At 36.8% G+C, this 19,271-nt stretch overlaps 1 protein-coding gene across 1 annotated transcript in view; it reads right to left on the bottom strand.

The window, feature by feature from the left end:
- LOC148952771 (uncharacterized) overlaps window positions 1–15,545 on the bottom strand; it is a 75,004-nt gene extending 59,459 nt beyond the window's left edge. Inside the window, exon 1 of the mRNA XM_089088079.1 lies at window positions 15,431–15,545. The gene's annotated coding sequence lies outside the window, so the exon portion shown is untranslated. The remainder of the gene's footprint in view (window positions 1–15,430) is intronic.
- Between the last annotated feature and the right edge of the window lie 3,726 nt (window positions 15,546–19,271).

Raw genomic sequence — 19,271 nt, 5'->3', positions numbered from 1 at the left:
GGGGGGAAAGAAACCAAATAAAAAAGGAGTTTTATATTCAGTTAGGACACCGTCGGTATATAATGTTAAAAATTGGGTTTGGATTATTTACGAGCCTCCCAAAGATGTAAAGTCCTATGGTCATTTTTTCCCCGTTACGGCAATAAGTCGACTCTTATCCCAAGGCAAAAAATATGGGGAGCGTCACTATTGCCCCATGTGTCTTTCCTCATTTAGATCTGAGCGAACATTCTCGGATCACATGAGATATTGTAAAATTCATGGCAATCAAAGAATAGAAATGCCGGCAGAAGGCAGAGATACTTTCCAATTTAGAAACTTCCAAAATTCCCTGTTACAAGTTGATAAAGTATGGTGGAGGTATCAGACCCATCAAGGCAAAATATAGTCAAGGAACACAAACTAGTTGCGTGTTTCTATGCGCATGCCCGTCGCGATTCTAATAATAAAATGCAGCTGGAAGAGTTTTTTTGGCTATGGATGAAGCAGGTAGCTTGAAGAACCTATTGGTATCTTTAATATAAACAGCGAACGGCACAATTTCATGACTATGTAACATCAACTACCCAATGTCATTGTCATATAAAGAGCAGCGGGCACTTGAAAAGGGGACAGGTTGTTGGGTTTGTAGAAGTGCTCTTGCCCCAAAAGATTCGGTCCAGGATCACAATCATCTTATTGACCCAAATTCAACGGCAAAAAGTAACTTTCGGGGGTGGGCTAACAATTCATGTAATTTAAAAATTAAACAGCAACTCTTTCTTCCAGTTTTATACATAATTCTAACTATGATCTGAAGTATGTGCTACCAGCAATGGCACATCTTCAAAGAAATGGAACAGTGGATAATGCATGGGTGATAGACAGCTTTTCCTACAAAATCATTCCTAAATCATCGGAAAAGTTGCTTGTTTTGGAATTTATGTGGAGATATGTTGAAGACGACGTTGAGTACATGAATAAAATTCGCTTTTTAGATTCCTAGAGTTTTTCCCTAAATCATTGAGCGACTTAGTTCAAGTGCAGAAAAACTATGATAGCTTCAACGCTTTCCCCCTTCTTAAGCAATATTTTCCAAATGATTTATATGATTTTTTGACGGTCAAGGGCATCTATCATTATGATTATTATTGTTCCATGTCAAGATTTGCTGAGGAAACTATTCCATCGATCGAATCGTTTTACAACAGTCTACAAGATCGTAGGTGCACCCCTGATGAATACAGTTTCGCTAAAAAGGTGAGGGAAGAAGGAGGTGGTAAAAAAAGGATTTGATTGCCACAAGCTGTATGTTTAGAGTAATATGTTAACTTTGCTATATAATATGCGTAAAAATATGGACAAAATCTCTGGGGTACTTAATCTTGATTATGGATATTATTTTTCATCTCCTCATCTGGTAATGGACCTCATCCTAAAAATTAGCGGGGAAAAAAATCGGGCTAATCACTGATATCGATCAGCACCTGTTCATTGAGAGGTCAATGAGAGGTGGATACATTTTTTACGGGGATCGTATCTTAGAAACTGATCCAACTGGAGAGAAGACGGGAACAAAATCGGATGCAGTTTTCCTTGATATGAAATCTCTTTACCCCTCGGCCCTGTCCCATTATGCGCTACCCTGCGATGGCTATAAACGGCTCACTGATCCTCAAGCTCCCCATTTCCCCAACATTGACAGTGTTGAGGAGAATGGGCCGGTTGGATGGTTTTTGAAATTGATGGGGAGATACCAGTTGAGCTTCACGATTCAGTAAAGGATTTTGTATTTCCATGCATCAATAGACCTGTGACTAGGGATCTTTGAGCCCCCGCAATAGGCATTTAGTCGAGTTGGACAGGTTGCATTGGTCACCTTCAAAACAAAAACTCATTGCTGACCTTCTGCCGAAGAAAAATATTGATGTACATGATGTTGCTTTAACATGGATGTGCAATAACGGTTTCAACGTCACAAAGGTTCATAGAGCCCTCCAGTTTAGACAAAAACCCTATCTGAAAACGTTTGTTGACACTTTTGTCAAGAAACGTTCTGGAGCGCAAACGAAAGCCGAAAAATAAATTTATAAGCTGATTTTGAATTCGGCTTTTGGTAAAATGCGTGAGTGTTCGCAATAGGAATCGTTGTGACGTCGTGACCGATCCCAAACAATGTGCTCGAATTACTACCGATCCAAATTACACTTCCTTTACAATCATTGGCCCGGACATGATACTATTGAATAGGATAAAATAGATGCATTGTCCTGAATAAAAATATTGCTGTAGGCAGTGCGATCTTGGAGATCTCTAAAGAACTCATGTTGGAATTCTACTACAACGTGGCAAAGGTACAGTGGCCGAAGAAGGGACAAGTAGAGGTCTGCTACGGGGAAACAGACTCTCTACTGTTAAAAGTAAAAACCCCAAACCTACTTGATGATTTGGCGCACGGTGAAATCATCAGCTCGCGGATGGACTACACCAATTGGAGTGAGCTTTACCCAGAGCTAGTGAAACGTCGGGTGCCAAATCAGCTTTTATTTTTAAAATCAGAAACGGGAAGCGACATGATTTCCCGCGGTGTTCTTGTAAGTCCGAAGGTTTACTTTATACAGACACACGACGAGGAAATCAAGATATGTTGCGAAGGAGTGCCCACGCGCTATGTGGATAAAAATTTCGACATGGACATCTATAGGAATTGTATTGTTCAAAATACAATTCCACAAGCCAAATTGCTGGCAATTCGTTCACTCAACTACAGGAACTTTACTGTAAATATAGACAAAAATGCCATGATCACGATTTCCGACAAGGTATATGTTTATCAAGACGCTGTAACTACTCTCCCCCTTGGACACAATTTAACTTCAGACCTGGCCGAATTTTTTAACCATAGGGAAAGTATCGGTTTGAGTAGTCCAATAAATTTTTCCCAAAACCTTGGGGGGGGGGGGGGGGGGCCGTGCGGGCGGGGGGGGGCGCACCGCCACTACCAAAGTTATCTTTTTTTTACTTAGATCAGATTTTTTTTAGTAAATATACATGTTACATTCAAATTAAAAAAAAGTGATATTATTCAGCGTATTTTTCATTAAATGTTGTATTTATAAATAAAGTATATTTATTAAAGTGCTTTTTCTAGTGCATTTTTTTTCTATTATAAATTAAAAAAGTGGTATTTTTCTGTTTTCTGTAAAGTGTTGTTTATAATACAAGAAATATGATTCTTTATTGATTTTGTTCTTCTCATTATTATTCTTGAACGGACTAGTAGGGAAATTATTTAGTGCCGTAATCCTCTCGTGATTTCCACCACAATGTTTGGTGCTCATGTATTATTGCTACCCACTCTACTGTCAACTTCTGATAGGGTAAACATTCCACTCATCGTCAACACAAATATATATCTAAATGAGTAATGTCAAACTCCTCTCACTCCGTTGAATTCTATTCATAGATTAATAAAAACTATAGCAAAAATCCTTTCCTTATATTCTCTGCAATCCTCTCCCGCTAATATTTCCAGCCCTCTGATTGGCTTAGAAGGAGACACGTGATCCTGTTTCTCGTTATTGAATCAAAACATTCTCCCCACCGATTATGTAAATCAAGTTCTCTCCCCTGGATCAAAAAATTCCCCCTAGCGAATATGTAAATCACCCCTCGTGTCATTACATCTGGACGAACAACAACAAATCAATCGACCTTGAAAATATATCAAAGTGAGAAAAATCCTGTTTTTTCATTCTCAGTGACAAAAAACATAAAAGCTTGCATAAATTATGTACTGTTTGTACTTGTCCTAGTCGATTCCTTTATCAAAACATTCCCCCTAGCGATTATGTAAATCAAGTTCTCGGAAATCCATTTCCCCCTAGAGTCCTAGATCAATACATCTCTCCCCACCGTCAATGTGCATGTGCAAACTTCACCCCAGGAGTCATTACACCTTGCCAAACAACAACAAATAAATTGACCTTGACCCCATTAGACATTAATAAACCATGAAAATACAGCAAAGTGAGAAAAATCCTGTTTTTTTTTCTGTGGCAAAAACCATAAGAACATGCATAAATTGCTGTTGACATCCAAGAAACATCCATCAAAGTGAGAAAAATCCTGTTTTTTTATTCTCAGTGACAAAAACCATAAAAACATGCATAAATTATAGCCTGTCAGCGTTAGACTTAATTGTAGATGGCAGCAGTGGTGCCCCGTCAGTATTCTATGCCCATATATGGAGTCCCCCCCGTATTCAATAAGGGTCTATGCCCATATATGGAGTCCCCCCCGTATTCAATAAGGGTCTATGCCCATATATGGAGTCCCCCCCGTATTCAATAAGGGTCTATGCCCATATATGGAGTCCCCCTGTATTCAATAAGGGTCTATGCCCATATATGGAGTCCCCCCCATATTCAATAAGGGGGTTCTACTAATCTGATTCTTTTGATGTATCTATTGGTATCAAAAACCCGTTTTCTAGAGTTTCGGTACCATTGAGCCGGGTCGCTCCTTACTTACAGTTCGTTACCACGAACCGTTTGATTAAGATTACCTCTATGTTGTTTTGTTTTGTTGTTTTTTCTTCTGCAAAGCACTGTTAATTTTATGGATAACAATGCTACATGGGTTGAAGGGCATAAGCCAAAGATTGTCATTTTTTTTTCTTTTGTCTCTCTTTTTTTTTTTTGATGGAACCACCCGGTTTGGCAGTTCTGTTAGTTTTGTGTGTAACAATTCTACATCGTCTGAGCTTTATAAAACAAAGATTCTTGTTTTTTTTTCTTTTCTTTCTTTTTTTTATTGATGGAAACCAACAGTTTTACAGTGCCTATAGCATTAGATTTGCAAAAAATCCAACATGTGATATGAAACCACATTTGATTTGCTGTAGTCACGCTTCACGATTCGCCATTTGGTCCAAAATTATGAACCTGTTTGGCGGTCACATTATCAGTAGTTCTTCAGGATAAATGGGAGAACGTCGCAGAAAAAATACAAATAAGCCCACAACGGAGAAGGACGTAACTGAAACTACAACCAATCGAACGCGCCTTTAGCTTATTTGCGATCTGTCATGACACCCGAATCATTCATTCAATGACTACTGCAAAGGTTTCTTGCGATTTGGGTTGCTATTGCATTAAGCCCAAAATTTCTATCATTGTCTTTACGGCTAGATAAGGACCAACGCATGTATAATCATCCGAAAAACGCTCTCTTTGGCTTTGCTGAAATTTCCTGTTTTTTTTCCGAAGTTCGATATACTTTAGTAAACTGTCACACCATGGAGGAGTTCTAACACTATTTTTCCCGAACTGCTGTGCCAAAAGCGGAAACTACTACGCAGTTTGGACTTAACATACTAAAAAAAGCAACTGCTTAGATGTTGAAAATGAGTTCAATAGTGCTTCAAAGTACAAGAGTGGCTTTTAACCTTTGGGTATATCTTTCAGGTGCCTGACTCAGCACCCGAACAATCCATTGCCGTCGCGTTGGGTCCGTCGAAGGACGTGGTGGTCGGTCAGACCAAGCTAGTAGAAAACGAGACAACTAAAAGAGACACTGCGCCTGTGACTGCTCAATAGGCACAATCTGGACGAGATACGACTCGAGATGAAGAGCACCATCGTTCAAGTGGTTTTACTGATATTTCTTCATCCTCCCACGACCATCCATGTCAACCACAGCTGCTACGGTACCCTGCATAGATTTCAGCAAACGGCAAGCTATGACGGTCATTTAATATTTCGTATTATGGAAAGCATCCTTGGCTTGAGTACTCAGTTAAGGAAAATTCCGTTTTCTGTTTCTGCTGCAGACACTTTGGCGGCACGTCAAACCTTCGCGGATAGAGGTACGGGGCGAGGCCTTTCATCAAGACCGGCATTAGAAGATGGAAGGAAATCTCAAGCGTTCTAGAAGAGCATGCGAAAGGTGACCGCCACAGGCACAGTACAGTTTCGTGGACGAAGTTCAAAGCTATACAAGCCAAGGAGATGCAACCCATCGCATCTGTTTTGTCAACGGACAGGAATAAGGAGATGAATGAAAACAGGGAACACGAAAAGGCTTTACTGAAAGTAACGGCCCTACTGGGGTGACTGGGTACAGCCTTTCGCGGCCACCATGAGACTGAATCTTCGGCAAACAAAGGACATTTCGTCGAAACTTGCAATCTTTTCGCCGAGTATTCTCCCACGCTTTTCAACAAGCTACAAAGACGATACGGCCACTATACGTCCCACGAATACCAGAACGATCTAATTTCAGTTATCGGATCTAGGATTTGGTCTACAACAGCGCAAGAAATTAAGCGTGCCAAATACTTTGCTGTTCTTGTCTACGAGACAAAAGATAATTCGAAGAAAGAACAGCTCGCCATTCTTCTGAGGTACTTCGACGAGGGAAAAGTACGAGAAAGACCAATAGGATGCTACCATATGAAAAGCCTGGATGCTGAGAGTTTAGCCAGCTTCATTCACGACACAGAGGCGAAACTTGGCCTCGACTGGAACTATTGTGTTGCTCAGTGCTACGACGGAGCAAGCGTGATGAGCGGGCCCTTCTCTGGTGTTTAAGCGCGACTGAGAGCGAAAGCGCCACCAGCACTATACATTCATTGCCATGCGCATAGACTAAATTTGGTCATTGCAAACTGCGTTGAAGGTGTTGGAACTGTTGGCTAATTTTTTTCGTAAGTCCAAAATCTGTACACGTTCATTTCCAACAACAACACCAGACATCAGCTTTTTGTCGAGTCCCAAAAGGCTACTCAACTGCCAGTCCTGGAATTAGAAAGGAGTGCTGCGACAAGATGGTCATACTGGTATCGATCAATATCGAAGACAAGACTCCGATATGAATGTGTTCTGGCTCTACTGACTGCAGTCAGCAAGGGAGCTGATAGTGAAGCTCGAGCAGAAGCAGTTGGGCTCCAGAGAAAAATGGAATCTTTCATAGTTATATTCCAGTTGCTCTATATGGAAGCAATTCTGAGGAGGACAAACTCCCTTTCTGAGCAGCTTCAGGCAGTTGATCTGGTAATATCTAGGTCCCGCACCTTTATTCAAGCAACAAGGAACTGCGCTTTGACACTTCATTTGCATCACTGTTGGAGAAGGCAAAAGAGTTTAGTGAAGGTCTTGAAATTGAAGTACCTGGCGTGAATGGACCCGCAACCAGATTCTCCCCTGCGGGTCAGAGGGGACGACATAGAAGAACCCAAAAAACTATTAAACAATTGAGAGAATTCATGACCACTCTAACGTTAGGAAAACAGTTTGTTGAATCTGACAATAGAGCTCCAAATCTAGCGGAAGAACGGAAAAGAGACTACCTGGAGATTGTAGGTTGTCTTATTGCAGAATTCGACAGACGGTTTACAGATAACCTTCCAGTGCTCAGTACACTCGAAGCTCTGGACCCCTGCTCTACCAAGTTCATGGATGCAGGGCTCCTCAAGCAATTCTCTGAACTTTATTCTGAAATGGACATTGACCAGATACTTCTTGAGGCCCAAGCTGGTATTGCCAAGCGGTTTTTGCTCGAGGAGGAGACAAAGCTGAAGAACTTCGTAGACGTCATCAATAATATTGAGACACTTCCAGTGGCCTATTCAGAAATTATCAAAGTTCTTCATATTGCTGCCACACTTCCTGTCACGACAGCCATCAATGAACGCTTGTTTTCTGGGCTGGAAATAGTGAAGAACTATCTGCGCTCGACCACAGGTGACGATCGTCTTAGTCACCTGCTTTTGATCTTTGCAGAGAAGGATTTAGTTAAAAACTTGGATTTCGACCAGCTTGTTGACGACTTTGCGAAGATGAAACCACGACGGTTCCCCTGGTTGCCTTGAGTATTCACTGATCTGTTTCAAAATTTTGTTGTATTTTTTGATTTTGTAAATATACTTGATTGAGCAAAGTTTTGCATCGTCATAGCCGGAGCGTGACTCCGACTTGGACTAAAGTATTTACTGTAAGCAGCGAGCTGAAGAATTCGGCTACAGAATATACTATAGTCAAAGCGTGAGTTTCTACAGAGGTTCGGCTTTCGTCAAGTTATAGGTTCGGAAAAGTGGAAGATTCCCAAACGGCTGTTTTTTTAACATCGCAAATACCGTTTCCGCTTTCTTCAGATATCTGGCCTTTTCCGAACCTATGGCATAAGAACGAAAGAAGGAAAGCCAAAGCAATTGAGACAATTTCCTTAATTTTTACAGTAACTCCCACAGAAGGCAGTTTTTATTTCGGATAAAGCTAGAGGCAATTTTTTTTTTTATACAAGCCTGCTTCGGGGCCCATGTTGATTGCTTGCCCACCCTAAGGTTTGGCTGAAATGGCGCCTCTGTGCTCGCAGCCTCGAAAAACGAAATCGACGTACAATCCCTGACCTGGCCAAAAGTGATATTTCCTCAAACATTTGTAAAAAATTCTTAAGTGGTAATTGTAGGGCTAGTCATTGCAATTTGTTACATTTATATAAATTCTACAATTAGGTAAATGTAGTATGCTTGAGTGCAATTTTAAGCATGCTAATATCTGTACCGTTTTTTCCAGTGGTTGTTGTTTTGGTTGCACTAAAGCTCACGTTAAGGTTTGCACTAAAGCTCACGTTAAGGTTTGGTTGCACTAAAGCTCACCTCCTTCTTTTTATCTACCCCCACGAGGAAAATTGCACCAATCTGTAAAAGTTATAAATTGTAAGAGTCACTCCTCCCCCTTTGACCGTCCTTTTTTAGTACACCGGACCCAAGCAAAAATTTCCCACCAAAGCTTGTCAAACACAGCTCAACAATTAACAGACCCTTACCAATTACCTACTACCCTCCTCTTTTAATCAGCTCCCATCCCAAACGCTTGAATAAGAAATATCCTCGTTCTAATATTATACCCAGCCTCTTAGAATCGTCAGTACCCATCCCTCCTTCTCCTACCTTGCCAAAAAACATCCCTTTGCTACTACCCCCCTCACTCAGAAGCCTTATTCCCTCTCCGCTTACGGAATATGGCCCTATACCCTCCCCACTCTCTCACAAACCAACGACTCCTTGACACACGTGAATAACCATTCCCACCTTTAGGTAACAGCCATCTAACAGATTATCTCCATTCCACCGTAGTTCCATCCCAACTTAAAAATATCCCCATAAATTGTCCACTGTCCTCCTTTTCTCTCAAGCCGGGTTCAGTCCCGCCTTTTAATCCCTCTTTAAAAGGCGGTTTCCCCTCTTTAATAGAAGAAAATTTTACAAAAGAAGAAAAATTTACCAGCTGCTCTCTCCATTTACCCCCAACTTTTAAAAGTAACTCTCTTCCCCTCCCACTTCAAAACTGGTTTAGTAGTCTCTCTGTTTAGGGTGCTGAGCCTGGGCCTTAGAGCAAACCTCGCTACAATAACCCCAATGATAATACTTGACTTCTAGGGTATGTTCTCCCCACTCCCAGCATTGATTTTAATACATACACCCTGCCAAAGTTGCCTCAGAACAAAGCTTTTTTGAAGAAATCTGTGGTTAAAGAGTTTGATAAAAAAACGTTATCATTTCTTCATTTTCCTCCTTTACAAACGCTGAAAGTTTGAATTTTGAAAAGTTAGTTGAGTTAGAAGCAACAGCAAAATTGAACCATATTGATATAACTGCGGTTACTGAATTCCTGGCTCAAAATCCAGATCTCCTTAAAACGACTGGTCTTCTAGAGTTTATAAAGCTATACTAATTTAACACTAACCTTACACTAATTTAAAAATTCGCTCTTTTTATTATTCACCCAGACAGAATGTTTGTTTTTGTTGTAATTTTCATGAAAGGCTATAAGCAAGTCTTGACTTTTTGATGATGAAGTATCCAAATGCCAGCATCTGTATAGCAGAAGACGCAAACAAACTAAGTCTTAATTATCTGTGCAATAATCAGAAGCTTAAGCAAATTGTTGATTTCCCTACTACAAAATGTGGTACCAGTTAGGATATTATTTGCACGAACCTTAAAATCTTCTACAATATTCCAACTACCCTTCCCCCCCCCCGTGGTGGTAGCTATCATTTCATGCTAGATTTGAAACCACTGCTAGTTATCAAAACAAATTACTCAGTTTCTGAATTTTTGTAATGGCCAACAACAAGTCAAGGTCTTTTTGATTTTGGATCTTGGATTACGTCCAAGAGATGGGATGATGTTTTGTTGAGTGTAAATCTTAATTCAAAGGTTAGTTTGTTTCAAACAAATTTAGTGACAAATTACCAAAATTGTTTCCCAGAGGTTACCAAGAAGGTATGTTACTCAGAAAAACCTTACATTACTGAAAAAATAAAAGGACTAATTAATTTGAAACTAAAACTTTTTTGCCTTGGAAAGAAAGAGGAAGCCTTAACCCTCCATAAACAAATTAAGAAAGAAATATGTTGTGCTGCTTCTCATTATGGTAAGAATAAATTAAATTACTTAAAACAGAGCAAACCTCAGCAAAGGTTTAAGAAAGTGAAAGAAATAGGGGGTTGGTCATGCAAGAACCTTGATTTTCTTCTGGATGAACTGCCTGAACAGACAGCAAACGAGCTTAATAGACAGCTAGGGGGTTTGCACATCATTGAGCAAATGTTCCCCTTTCTCTCGAAAAATCAGCTAATACCTGAAACTCCAAAAGATAAAATCCTGGAAATTTCAGCAAAGCATATAATAGAAAAAAATACAGAAACTGAAAAAAAAAATAGTATTTGTCCCATTGATATCCCAATTGATCTAATAAAAGCATTCCCTGATAAACTATCAACACCCCTTGTTAGTATTTTTAATGATATTACTAATTCCGGATGTTACCCATTGTGTTGGAAGCTGGACTATATTAGTCCAATCCAAAAGAAGGGAGGCGTGAACAATTTTACAGGAGTTTGACCAATCACCTTAACCCCAGTTTTTTCAAAAATGTATCAGAGTTTCTTAGCTAACTGGTTAAAGGTAGAGATTCTTGAACTTACTGACTTACAACAATTTGGAAACCTGAAGGAGACATCTACTTCACATTATCTTGTTAGTCTTCTTGACATCATTCTTAAAAACCTGGAAAACCCTGATACTTGGTTGAATCTTTTATTAATTGATCTCCAGAAAGCGTTCAACCAAATTGACCACAATATCCTTTTAAAAAAACTGCTGATGGAGTTTCAAGTGAGTCCCTTTCTAGTTAAAATTGTTGCCTTCTTTTTAACAAGTTGTCTTCAAGTGCTTAAATATAAAAATGTTCCAATCCACTTCCTATCTTTTGTGGGGTGCCCCAGGGAACTCTGATGGGTCCCATTTTATTTCTTATAATAGTTAATATCCTCAAACCATTATCTTTTGTGGGGTGCCCCAGGGACCTCTGATGGGTCCCATTTTATTTCTTATAATGGTTAATAGCCTCAAACCATTGCTCTGTTTTGACTGAACACACAGAGCAGTGGAAGTATGTGGATAACCTGTCTTCACTTGAGGTTTGTCAACAAAATATTAAAAGCTCAATTATGACATTACTTGACGATGTCATGCAGGAGTCTTCTTTGTTGAAAATGAAAGTTAATGATAATAAATTGTCAGTTATGACAGTTAATTTTTTAAAATAACCCCCTTCTTTCACAAACCCCATTTCTCCCAAAATCTCTGTCCCATACATTAAACTACTTGGGGTGACAATTACTGCTGACTTGAAGTGGGATGCCCATGATCAAAATATCCTAAAACAAGCTTCCACTTTGGTTTCCCTTCTAAAACATTTGTTAAATTTTGCTGGCCCCCCCCCCCCCCTAAGGATCTTCTCCAACTTTATTGTTCTTTTTTTTTGGCCAATACTGGAGTTTGCTTGTACAGTGTAGCATTTTGGTCTTTCTTCAGAGCATATTTATAAGATTGAAAATGTCCAAAAATAAGCACTTAGAATTATAAATGGTGAAGGGAAGGTTCCATATCATTATCTACTAGGTAAGTTCAAGCTCACCATGTTGGCCAAGAGAAAGAACCTCCTATGCCTTCGTTTTGGTACCAAGACCCTGTCTGTTCCTTGATTACATTCCATCATCCCCAAACCCTACCTTCCTGCCTGTAACAGACCATCCCATATAAAATCCCAAAATGTCCCTAAACTGACTCCCATCCCCACTAAACATGAAAGATATCAGAAGAGTTTTGTTCAGTTATATAATAGCCAGCAAAATTAGTCTTTCATTTTTTTCTTTTTGACTTTTCAACTAAGTTTTGACTCATCATATTTTTTTATGTATTTTCATTAATTTTATTGTTTTTTATTTTTGACTTTCTAATTAAGTGTTGACTTTTTTCATGTATTATTTTACAATGAATTTTGCTTGACGTGAACGTCACATTCTTTTGATGATATATATTTATATATGTATAGTGCCTTTGAGATATGTATAGTGCTTTTTTTGGAAGTAAAATTCAAATTTGGCAAACATGCTGCAAAAGAAATTTTTTTAAATTCTATTCTATATATATATATTTATATATATATATATATATATATATATATATATATATATATATATATATATATATATATATATATATATATATATATATATATATATATATATATATATATATATAGAGAGAGAGAGAGAGAGAGAGAGAGAGAGAGAGAGAGAGAGAGAGAGAGAGAGAGAGAGAGAGAGAGAGAGATATGAGAGAGAGAGAGAGAAATATATATAATATATATATATATATATATATATATATATATATATATATATATATATATATATATATATATATATATATATATATATATATATATATATATATATATATATATATATATATATATATATATATATATATATATATATATATATATATATATATATATATATATATATATATATATATATATGTATATATATATATATATATATATATATATATATATATATATATATATATATATATATATATATATATATATATATATATATATATATATATATATATATATATATATATATATATATATATATATATATATATATATATATATATATATATATATATATATATATATATATATATATATATATATATATATATATATATATATATATATATATATATATATATATATATATATATATACTTATATATATATAGGTTTACTTATATATATAAAAAAAACACCAATGGAAAGAGAAAACAGCCTGTAAAAAGAAGCTCAAAGCAGATAATCTTCCACTAAGATTATCCTAGTTTTTCACTGATCCATTCTTGTCATCTCCCATATTTTGCTATCCCAAAAAAATTAAATGGGGGTAGAATTCTAGATAATTTCCTTTTTCTGTATTGTAGAGTAATTTAGTTATTAGATGAAACTTTTAGGATTGGGTAAAAAGTCTAAATTATATATTCAGAAGGTCTTTTGGAGTAAAGTCCTCTACTCATTCTACCTCCAAGGGCATAGTCTTCTGCCCATTTTTCCACCAGGGAACACAGACCTTTGATAAACAGGGACAAACTTGGCGGCATGAAATGTAACTATAAGAAAAGAATCTACAGCACAAATGAGGCAAGAAAAATGTTTGAGCCTTATAACTTTACTAAATCCTGGTTTGTAAGGTTTCTGAAATGACTTAAGTTCCAGCAAAGGACCTTACTTTGCTCCAATCTGTAAATTAAGGTTCCTGAATAGTAAAAATTTTCTGTAAAAAAAATTCCAGGTAATAGTCTTGTCTATTCTCTTTTCTGGAGGATCACCTTACTCTACCCTTGGATCTGTGGGTTTTGGAAACAAAAACCCTTGGAATTGTGTTTCCAAAACCTAAATTCAAAGAAAATTATACCCAAATCAAAATTAAGAGAACTATGTCCCCTGGAGGAGAACAAAAAATTTTTGCAAAGATGTTTGCTATAGCATCTTCATTGAAAAAGCAAGAACTAACCATTTGAAGTTACCCAAACTAAAGGAACAAAACACCTGGTAAAAAAAAAACAGTGAAAGATAAGTCAAAAACTAGATTGGGCATGAATTCTTTTTCCTGGCAATCAAAATAGCCTGTCTAATATTTAATTTGTATTAAGACAACTAATTGATCTTTTTTTCTAGAGAAGAAAGGTGAGTTGGATCTCTTTGTATTAAATTGTAATAAATGTAATTTATAAAAATATCCCAAGTATCTCTCTTATAAAGTGAGGCATTTTTTAATTGAATATTTTATTTTTTTTATTTTTTTTTTTGGGGGGGGGGGGCAACTTCAAATAGTCAGTTTTCTACTGAGGACAGGTTAGCATATTTCTTTGCTGAAATATCTGCTTTATCACTTTGTTTCATTCTATGGCTGAAAATCAAACTTGTTGGTATATTGCTCTATAAATATTTTTCTTTCCTTTTTTTTATGTATGGTGTGGTCTCAGAACATATTTAATTCATTATTTCACAATGACATGATTCTAAATGTTAGCATCATTATTATATTTGGAAAGTCTTGTTATTATATTTATATATTTATTGTTATTATATTTGGAAAAAGTTGATTAGGGAACAAGATGAAACTACTTTTTTGTTTTATATTGCTGCCTTTAGAATAAGCCATGAAAAAGTATGTTACAAAATCCTAATGTGGCTTAAAATCCTAGGATCCTCAAACCCTTGGAATTTTGTTTCACAAAACCTAAATTCAAAGAAAAGTAGACCCAAATCAAAATTAAGAGAAACTTTCCAATAATAGGACCAGCATGAATCTGTCTTTGTCAAAATATTTGGTTAATGGTGCTTATAAGCTAAGTCAAAAATCAGATCAAAAAATATAGATTATATTTGCTTCCTTAATCAATACTTTTACTAAACAATGATCACTGGTCATAATTGTGTCAACATTGATCTAATTTTTTAAGCCTAAAATTTGGGGAAGGAGTAGGCTAGAGATAAGGGACTGAAATTCAGCAAAACTGCATGAGAGGGACTACTTCATTTAACCAGATGATCTATTTTGCAAGGTTTCATCTCTATAACACAGATTTTTAAAGGTCATCAAAGGTCAGGACTCTCTAGAGGGAGGAGTGGAAGTAGGTACTTCAAATTACCTTCCCAGGACTTACTTTAGTCTAGAACCATCCCTGAAAGTTTTATTTTCCTAACCTAACCCCATTTCAAGATAGTGAAAGTAGCTAAACTAGAATTTTTTGTAAAATTTTACTGTTTCTTTCCATTAGCCTATCATCTTTGTACTTTTTGAAATCATTTCAGTAATATTTTGGTAAATTAGGCACTTCAAAATACCAGAAAAAGGGAGGCCGATTTAACTTTTTTCCAAGATGACAAAAAGCCACTCATCTGACCTTCTATCAAGGAAATACAAAACTAGGGCTTAATTACAGAATAGCCTAGGCTAGTTTGGGGCTAAACCAAACCTTTCAAACAAGTCATAATTGAATAAAAAGCTTTAATATAATTACTCTCGACTGCTTGTTGCACAAATATATGTATAGATACAACCTAGATTCCTATGTTGCAAGTTTCTTTTAGGGGATTTTTGGGCTGTTATATAGTTAGACTTTTTCAAGATCCGTATTCTTTCAGGGTAAATAAGTATCAGTGTATACGTTTTTGTAGATGGCCGCAACTACTTTTTCAGCCTTAGAAATGTGTGGCGTTTTCTTTTCGTGTTTTATGAGCGTATTCATACGAATGATAAGCCGACTTTTCAAAGAAAAGGTAGCCTAATGATGGCAAACTATTTGTAGAGCTTGGAAACAATTTTCTTGGTCATATCACATAAGCATATTAAGTGAGCTAGTAACTCCACTAATCGTAGAATCGAAATATTGTAACATGCTGAGAGATTTTCTCAAATTTGAAAGTCAGCCTAACAAACACACAAAATGACTTTTAACCTAGAAACAAACCATAGATCTAAAGCCAGTGTACAATATTCCCGTATTAAATAAAAACGGGTGTTTTTAGTTTAAAGACACCGAGACTCAGGTCTCGAAAGGCAAGGTGGCCCTCTCCCATCCTAGCTTATTTACAGGTTCCAATTTAGCCTAATATCACGTAATCCGTAAAATTTTATATTTTACTTTTAGACGTCATCAAAACCTAATCTTTACTATCTTTCTTTTCCTGTTCCTACTTGTGGCCAATTAAAAAAAATAAAAATGTAGAAATTAAATCCTAGCCTGTTTAAAAGTTCTAGAAGTGGATCCGAGGGAGGGTTTTTTGGGGTATGTGCCCCCTCCCCCAAGATGGTTGAAAGTTACAGTAATTATAGGGTCAGACGAGCGAAAAATACCAATAAGGGAGCCTGATTTTTATTGCAGTCCCACCCAAACATTAATTCTCTAGACACCCCTGATGGGTTCCATTTTCACCATATTCCGTCCTCAGAAGTTTCAGGCTATTTTTACAGCCACCTCACAGCTTTACCTAAAGGTATGATTATGGGCTCCACAATACAGATGAAGAAAAGAATTAAAACTGAAAATCTCAGGGTCAGATTTTGCCGTTGACATAGAGTCACGCTAAGTATTTAAATTCTAAAGTAGTGGTCATATTTTTAGTTAGTCTACTGCTCGATTTACTTTTTTTAACTCTTGATATAACAGCCAAATACTTGAAAACTTCTAATTTTAGTTTAACTAAGGATTAACATCAACATTTTGCTGAATCTGGACTCCTTTCCTTTTTTTTCCATCTCCAAAGGTTCCACTTTTGCCGCCTCCCATAAGATCCTTACATTTTAGGCTTTTTATTTATAGCCAAATCTGAGGGGTTTCTTTTTCCTTTCCCTCATTGTGGCCTGTTTAATAAGAGTACTGTAGGAGCTTAAACTTCACGCATTTCGAGGACCTGGCACCGCCGTCTAAACTGCACTTTTAGATGCATGTGCAGAAGGCAAACCTTTTGTTCGTAATAAATCTCGTTTTGTATAGCAAAGCATTATTCAAATAACGAACCAATCACTACTGCTGCAACTACTGGCAAGTCATGGCGTCACCAAGCCACTTGAGGCAAACCCAGCTCCACACGCTCCTTCTCTACCCCAACCTTTTCAAAGCTTCCCTCTCACGAACCTCCTTCCCATGCATCATCATAGTAGCATCAGGTTAGACCTTTTACAAGTTTTTTTTTTTTACTTAAAAAACTAGTGTTTAAAAGAAGCCGAGCCAGTGAAGAAGCCTAAATGGTATGGTCACTATTATTTTATAAAAAATTCATCGCGTTTCGCCAACAATGCCCTTCATAACACACGAACAAATTCACATCTTTCTAAACAGATTTTTCCCTCTTACATCGCCTCCCTCGTTCCAATTCAACACAAATCCCTCTCTTTACAGCAATTAAATTTTTAATTGAAAAACAAAGAAAGCATTCTTCCCCTACATACTTGATTTGATAAATAAGTGAATCCCCTTTTGCCGCTCTCATTCTACCTTCCAGTTGCTTAATGTTTATTTCGCAGTTTTTATAATTTCTCTCTCTTTTTTATTCTATTTTGTATTTTACAGTCACGAGACTAAATTTTATTTGTTTTTTACTTTTTTTTTATAACTTTGACATTTTGAAACTTTCTTTTTTCCTCGATAATACGAATTCAGGCCATCTGGAGTTTTTGGTGATGGAATTTTTTCAGAAATAAAGCTTATCTTATATTACTTGAATATAGTTTTACTTCGGTTAAGAAGAATAGGTACCAAATTATTTTCCTTTTAATGAAGTGGCTTAATGAAGTTCATTACTTTTAATGAAGTAGAGTTAGTAATTAAATTTTTGCTTCCTCACTATTTAAGTCAACCACACTATTCTTTAAGGGAAAGAAAATTCAGGAGAAACAAATAGCCTTACCTTTGTTAACATGTGCAGTTTTCCTGTATGAAATTTTAGGCCATGAGCCAGAACGAAAAGTTTTCAGTTACAAAAATTTTGAGAGGGACCCCTCAGTTTCTTTGTGGCTTAAGGTTTATTTTCCCTCTGAAACATACGATTTTGTGAGAAACTTTCACCAAAAGGAAAAGATAACTATTTCACTGAATTCCTTAGTTTCAATTCTATCCATTCTCCCAGTCAGAACCATGATATTACTCATACCTTTTCTCAGAGAATGATCTAAACTTGCTTAAAGAGTAGGAAGCTTCTCCTTTTTTCCTGATCAATACTAAATCCATATAAACTCTTGAGATCCATATGAACATAGCTAATATCAGAAGTGTGATTTAGTAAATTTTAAGCTGAATCATAGCTTTTGAACGAAAGCAAGATTTTCGTCTTACGTTGAACATTAACCCCTTAACGCCCAAGTCCGAGTCACACTGTGGCACCAAAAACTGGCGATTTTATGCAAGCCTGAATCTGACTCGGGCAGCCAAAAAATGATGCTATGGAACTCTATTTGCCCGTTTCTGACTCAGATAGTTTAGTACAAAACAACTTGTGACGGAATAGCAACTAATATAACCAACTTCCTGGCGCATGATTTTAAGAATTTTGCGACTAGCTTGCACCAAAAGGAAAAGATAATTATTTCACCGAATTCATTAGTTTCAATTCTATCCATTCTCAGAGTCAGTAGCATGATATTACTCACACCTTTTCAGAGACAACGCTGTAGCGTTGCCCATAGTAAAGGCCATACGGCTCCAATGTTTTATTATTATTATTATTATTTTTTTTTTCCAGAGGCACTTCATATTGAAGGGATCGTCGTAGAAACTTCAAAAGTAGCTCATTCGATTGTATGTCGAGAGTTCTAGTGCTCTTTTTAATAGTCAAAGGTAAATGGAGGGCCCCCAGCCCTCCCCCCCGGCCCCGCATTCCCCCAAACACATTCAATCAAAATTTGGAGATAGCCATGTTGTTCGGGGTAGTTGATTTCCCGATATAAAATATATTTCTTATGAGGACACTCCCCCACAATCCGAAGGGCTAGGGTTTTAAGTTAATGGCTAGGGGCAAATAAGTTTTTTATTGAAGGTTTTGTATTATAAACTTAAAAGAAAGTTCATTCTATTTTAAATTAAAGAGCTAGTTCCCTTTTTAATAGTCTACAGTGATTGGAGTGCAACTAGCCCCCCCCCCCCACGCCCATCATTTCCCCTAACACATCCAATCCAAGTTTTGAGATAGCCATTTTTTTCAGCGTAGTTGATTTCCAGATATAAAATATATTTTTGAGGAGGACACGCCCTCACAACCCTCAGGGCAAGGGTTTTAAGTTATGCCCTGGGGGCATATAAGGTTTTTATAGAAGGCGTTGTCGTAGAAACTTCAAAACAGGCTCATTCGATTTGAAATTAAAGG

Source organism: Artemia sp. Qi Xiang Cuo, chromosome 4 (assembly GCF_049724085.1).
Source record: "Artemia sp. Qi Xiang Cuo chromosome 4, ASM4972408v1, whole genome shotgun sequence".
In the NCBI taxonomy this organism is placed as follows: Eukaryota; Metazoa; Arthropoda; class Branchiopoda; order Anostraca; family Artemiidae; genus Artemia; species Artemia sp. Qi Xiang Cuo.
The sequence above is the reverse complement of the archived record's forward strand: the minus strand, read 5'-3'. Positions and strand labels throughout refer to the sequence as shown.